Source organism: Drosophila gunungcola (assembly GCF_025200985.1).
Source record: "Drosophila gunungcola strain Sukarami chromosome 3L unlocalized genomic scaffold, Dgunungcola_SK_2 000009F, whole genome shotgun sequence".
Lineage (NCBI taxonomy): Eukaryota > Metazoa > Arthropoda > Insecta > Diptera > Drosophilidae > Drosophila > Drosophila gunungcola.
Window position 1 is genome coordinate 818,383 of NW_026453181.1, and position 6,000 is coordinate 824,382.

General features: G+C 36.8%; 1 protein-coding gene across 1 annotated transcript in view; it reads right to left on the bottom strand.

Annotated features, from left to right (window-relative positions):
• Positions 1-4,906, bottom strand: part of LOC128259657 (tyramine/octopamine receptor) — a 37,996-nt gene extending 33,090 nt beyond the window's left edge. Inside the window, 1 exon segment of the mRNA XM_052992182.1 lies at positions 4,271-4,906. The gene's annotated coding sequence lies outside the window, so the exon portion shown is untranslated.
• Between the last annotated feature and the right edge of the window lie 1,094 nt (positions 4,907-6,000).

Below are 6,000 nucleotides of genomic sequence, written 5' to 3' on the forward strand. Positions count from 1 at the left end.
CTGGAAAACATAAACGGAATTGCTATTTCTTTGTTATAAGGACATACAAAAAACCTTTCAACAAGACACCAAAATTTGTGAAGAGTTTTAAAAACCATTAATTTCATATGAATTTTCATTTTCATATATTGTTTATAACTTTTTATTCATTTTCATATATTGTTTATAACTTTTTATTCGACACGCTGCAAGAAAAAAGCTTAAAAATATAAGCATATTTTTCTGTTCGTTCTGTCTTAAAATGTTTTTATTTGTTTGCTCATGCAGAAGATCTATTGTTTCAGACGAAAGTTTGCACTGCAGTGAAGAAGATATTTTCTTGACCACCGTTTGTCCGACCGTTGTGACGCAAATTAGTCTGGATGAAACCAAAAAATCGTCTTATCATAGGTAGTGTTCATGACTACTATGCCATAACCAGTAAAATAAATGAACAAATTATGATCTGTTTTTAAGCATGAGTGCATTACTAACTACTCAATTTCAAATATTTACAAATCAGACTACTACTAAAAACTTATTAAACTGAAAAGGAAAATCGACAAAGCTATAGAAGCTGTAAAAAACATTTTATAATAAATTAAAAAAAAGGGACTCGAGAACGACCGAATTATTTATTTATTTTTTAATTTTTATTTTATTACGCAAACAAATTTGTATATATTCGTTTTTTAGAATATTGCATTTTCGTTATAGCTGCAGGGGTGTATAAAGTTCTGTTTGCCACAGTTTGCTTTCTTTCTTGTTTTTTCAAGACTACTTTACTTAATTATTATTATAGCTTTTGCTTCCAGTAAGCTTAGCCTTTAATCCTTTCGCAAAAAATTTGAAAGCATCATCTTTTGCTTTATGGCGCACAGACACACGCAACAAATTAAAATCTTAGCTCAGAAACTTGTGCGCATTCAGTCGACAGAGTCAAAGACAGCTAAAACGGATGAAAAGTTCAGGGTCTATTTGAAGAGCCCGCACATGAATTAGACTGGCCCGAAAGCTGATGATTAATGAATGATTTATGCGCTGGAAAGTGTGTCGTAATTAGCATATTATGCAAATCAAGGAAACCAGCAGAAAAACTGACCAGAAAGCTTTCGCCTTCGGATAAACGGGCGAGAAGGTCTAGTCAGATTAATTGCTGTCATTCAGCTTGTGTTTTCAATTACCATGCAGCACGCTCCATTTGCTCGAGTCTATAAGCGGGAAGTGCTTTTCTCAGCCCTCATAAGTATGCAGGCCGTCAGCTCTGTTTGTTTTAGCTTTCAGCCGAAACCGAGCTAATGTTTAATAATTGCTTTGTTGTAATTAAAACTTTCTGTCAATGTTTACGCTGTGGGTAAAAATTTCAGAAGGAGAATCCACTCCATCGCTAACCCCTTGATGAATACTTTAATTTCAAATTTCGCGATTGCATTCGAAAGAGGCAGAAAAATTCGTAAATGCTAATTTGTATCTGTGTTGCGGCTGAGTGGCCTGAGTGGAGCCAATTCCACCGAGCTAAGTCCATCCGATCCCTGCTCAACGGCGGCGGCACGTACTGTTGGCCAGAAAGCAGTCAGCTGAGAGCCCAGAACCGCATTCTTGGCCAGCCTTGGCATATCCCATTATTATGCAAACCGCAGCCCAAAGTTTCCTTTCCTTTATTTTACTTTGCTCCTTCTTTGGATTCTGCGAGTGTTTTTTTGGGTCTCAAAATAATTTTCATCATGCCCGCTGATTGATTGATTGGTAGGGGTTGTCCCCAGCCCGTTTTGGGGCATTCAATTAAATGAATGCATTAAAATTGATATGCGTCAAGTAAGGGAGTGAATGAAAAGCCTAAAACTGTGCATGCCAGTTGAAAGCATTGAATTGAAATGATTTCCTCTTGATCGAATTCAGTGCTATTGTGTTCGTTAAGAGTCTATGAGGCCATATTATTCTGCTGAAGTAGCTTTTAGGCTTAGGGAAGCAATTAGGCGGCATTTAATCGGGGCATCGAGGCGTATGCGTTATGGAAACGAAAATACCGCAATCAGTTGAATAGTTTTATGGGGCGCATACTTGATATTGGTTAAATAAATATTTGCTTGGCCAGTGAATGTCTGGAAAAAACAAATTGAATTGTTTGGCTGTGGCAGCAGGGCGTATACGTTATTTAAAATGAGACTTTTATGGATGGACTTTAGATGTTTATTGGTCGAACGACTGAAGCTCAGCGGGCGCCAAGCAAGCTTCCCACAGAAAGCACAAGCAAACTCATTCATTAAATCACAGAGCATATTAATGCAGATGAGCCCACACAACTTGCAACTTAATTTGTATATTTAATTATTTTTCAATCACCATTTTAATTGATTTACGCGACAACATCATTTACAATTCCGCGGCCACGTCGCAACATTTCGTATCGTGGCTTTATGTGTCATTTCAATTCGGTGACCAAACATCTTCGGGAGGACAGCGTAAATCATTGCCAATTTAATTGAAAAGATTAAACATTACAAATATCAATATTTCATTGATTACATTGGCAGGCTTAACTGCATTAATTTTGACGGCCATATAAAGGTTTCCTCCCTTCCGCTTTTTGTTTATTTATTTTCTGCGGCTTTATTGAAGGTAAATAAAGTGACACAGTTTGCCTCAATGACAAACACAATTGTCCGAATCAGATAGAAAGCCGTGGTTTACGGTACTTAGACAAGGTAATCTCTTCTTGTCCTTTCTATTTCGTCAAATACCTAATACAATAGATTTAAGTGATATAACGATTATAGTCTTGGAAGATTTGTTGTAACTTTATTTAAGCTAACTATGTGAATGATTTAATTTTGTACAGTTTTTATTAAAACCAAGAACTTTTAAAGTATGCGACTTATACAAGAAGTGAAAGTAAAGTAAAATAAGAGCCAAAGCTTAAAGAGTTGTGTGGCGCCTTGACAGACAGGAAACAAAATACAAAGTTCTGAATTATTAAAAATGCTTTTAGAGCTGTTCGAGCCCTTAACCTTCGTTTAGTAAATGATGTCGGTCCGTAGGTTAAGTGCAGACCGCATGTATATCTATATGTACAAATGTATTCTTTGGTATATATTTATTTTCATATGAACATGAACATATGAACGTGAATTTGTATCTGTGTCAAAGTCTTATTGAAATTTTCATGAGCAGCAGCCCGAGCAGATAACATGGCCTGCCTTTTGATTAGATTTTATGTAAATACTTTCTGGGCAACGAACCCCAAAGATAGAACCGCTGGGTCTTGGAAAGAGCAACCGCAGACCGGAAAAATCAAATAAATAAATAATCATGCTGTTGGCGCGAAAGTAAGCCGCGCTTTTCAAATTGGTATAAATGCGGCACGCTTGGGGACAAAAAGCCCCCCGGGTCGCCGCCCGCAAGGGGCGTATAGCTGGGATTTTCGCCACGCGATTGTGCTAAGTCTGTTACTTAAAAGCCACAACATGAAATAAAATAATAATCATGCCGTTGAAAGACGACTCCCCAGCCCCACAAGACCCATTTTAACACCTAAAAGAGCAGGCTTTCCTCAGGAAAGTTTGTTAGTGGCCTGCACTCGGGAGCTGTGCCGTTTAATTAATTTAAGGTATTCAAATAATACATAGCGTCGCACTTGGGAAATTTTCTTCCATTTTTTCCTATTACACACATGTTTCTCCTTGGATTTTCCCAGTGTGGAATGTTTCTTTATTTTTAAGCACGTGCTTAAGCTGTACATTTTTCTCGGTCATCAAGCAAAAATATGGTGGTTAAAGAAAAACAAAATTTTGCATTGCTCTTAATGAGGGAAGCTATCTTTTGAAGAATATTTGATTGATAACAATATTTAATTTAAAACCAATTCAAGCTATAAATACTTATTTAAAACAGAACTACTTTTTATATATTTAGGACCAATTTAAATTTCCCTTCTTTTATTTTTAAATTGTTTTAATTTTGAAGAATATTAAATCTTTTTTAATTTCGGTGTTTGAAGCTTATGTCCTTTTGGTAATTTTATGAAACTCGGCAATCAGTTTTTTATCCTCAAATTACAAGAATATTTTCCAAAAACATGAGCTACAAATACTTTTGATTTTTTAAACCCATTTTATTTTCAAGCTGTTTCAATTGTCAATGACTCTTTGATTGCCAATTAATATAAACTCGCTGATTATACAAAGTTTCAATTAATTTCAACACAGTTGAAGCAAACAAAGACCCAACATTTTAATTCCTAGGAATTCCTCATCGGAAATGGATGCGAGTTCTTTCCGTGTATACTGCTTACCTGCAATACCAATTATATATTTCTGGTCGAGCCTTGCGGCTTCCTTTGAGTTTTGGTGCCACTACCACAGCACCTTGAAAACCGTCTATGGTCTCCCGCTTTGAGCTGCAATTGCCGTAAACATTTTGTTGAACTTTTCATTTGATTATGCTTGAGTGAGATTGCAAGTTATAATTGTTGCCAATTTATTTATTACACAAGAACGAATTCTGTTAATTGGTTTAGCCCGACGTTAGGTAAACACATTTGCGAAATTTTTGGCTTCGCTTCGCTAGCGTGGCCAGGCCAACGGAGCCAAGGAAACTTTTTCACTGAAACTTAATGCTTGGCTTTCCTTTCCTGTGCGTAATGAATCGATGGGGATCGAGAGACAATCGAATCGGTATCAGTTTGCGTTGACTTCGTCGGAAAGTTGTTATTGGCTGGGCAATTGTCACTTGAACTTATGCGGGAATTGTTGAACTAGCAGCCAGCTACTGCCGCATCGGCGCCAGAGTCACGAGAGATGGAAGAGCTGTTTCTTAGAGACGTCGCCTGCTTACCGCCACTCGCGTCCACACCCAACGCCAATTCGCACGGAACTGAACACTGAACTGACAGCGTTCCCGCAGTCCGTCCTTAAACTTCAGCCACCCGCAACAGTTCGCCGCCGTTTGGCCGTTTGGCCATTTGGCTGTTCCTCGGCTCTTAACAGGGCCGAAACAAATCGGGTCGGTTCGGAACGAGTGGACCGCGTCGGTAAAGCAGTGCACGGCTCTCTTAGCGCGGCTCTCTTAGTTGCCAAACTGTTGATTCACTTCGGAGTCCAAAAATCTTTTGACAACTAATTAGACAAAAAAGGGTTTAGCAGAACGTTTGGTTTTAATTAGAGCCAATCTTTTATTAAAGCCTTAAGGATAAAGGAGTTCTGACCCCATACAAATGCGATCCGAGTTAAAGTTTTGACGGGTTAATGTGATCTGAAATAAATAATAATTACAATAATAATAATTAATTTATTATTTAAAAAAAAATTTTATTAACGAATTAAATGAATGTCTTTGCTAGCCACAACCACTCTTTTTTCGATTTCAAACATTTTTTTTTTGAAAAAAAAAATCAACAATTCAATTAATTGATACTTTTTTAAAAAACTGAGGAGCTTGAACAAAATTATTTTTTTTTAATCTTAAAGTAAATTTTAAAATATTTGCAAAGGCACACAAATCACGGAGGCTTAAATTTTCCGATGGCAACGCCAATATGACACCTTTACCAGCTTCAGTCATTTTCGACATGTTTCACGTTTTAAAGCTAAAAGAGCCATATCCCAGATGACAGGATTTTCTGTAATACATAATAAAACAAGGTGAATGTGTAAGTCATATGGCAGAACGTACATAGGTACTTGTCAAAAATAGTGGCTTCAACGTACAATTGTTTCAAAAATTAGCCAAAACTAATTATTGGATATTTGGGTTATTTGGGTTATTTGCTAACTTCAGCAATATTGTCAAACGGTCTTTAAAATCAAAAGGACCTGAAGAATGAGGTAGTACCAAGCTTGTACTTTATTATTTGGATGTAAATGAATGTCAAAAGTCTTCTTAAATAAATAAAAGCATTTCGCCGAATAAGAGGAAACCGACAAGCTTCCCTTTACGAACGAACATCGTTTATACGTATCTTTCCACTTTTTCTTCTCGACAAATGTTTGGTAGCTGGGAAAATGGCATTTATCTGGAGAAGTG